Here is a 337-nt window from a genome sequence, read left to right on the forward strand (position 1 = left end):
GCTGTTTATGGTTTGCTGTTGACTGTCCGAAGAGCATTTTCGAACCACTTGCTAAAAAGAATGCCCATTAAAGTAACTTGTCTCCTCGCCCTGTCTTGTTGATGATAACAACCGCTGTCGCCTTTTGGTTTGGAGATAAGACGGGTGTTGTTGTGGCTGGAATATGTGCTGAATAAAAACAGCAACCGGTTGTTGTTATTCAACGAAATGATTGCTCGAGCGTGGTTTCGTGTTGAACCGTGAAGTCCGAGCTTATGCGAGAATGGTGCGTGTGGTCTGTTTGGCTTGAGTTTCGGGGAATGGTCTTGTTCTAGGAAAAAATATGAAATGATACGAG

The sequence above is a fragment of the Penaeus monodon genome, chromosome 21, assembly GCF_015228065.2.
Source record: "Penaeus monodon isolate SGIC_2016 chromosome 21, NSTDA_Pmon_1, whole genome shotgun sequence".
NCBI classification, from domain to species: Eukaryota; Metazoa; Arthropoda; class Malacostraca; order Decapoda; family Penaeidae; genus Penaeus; species Penaeus monodon.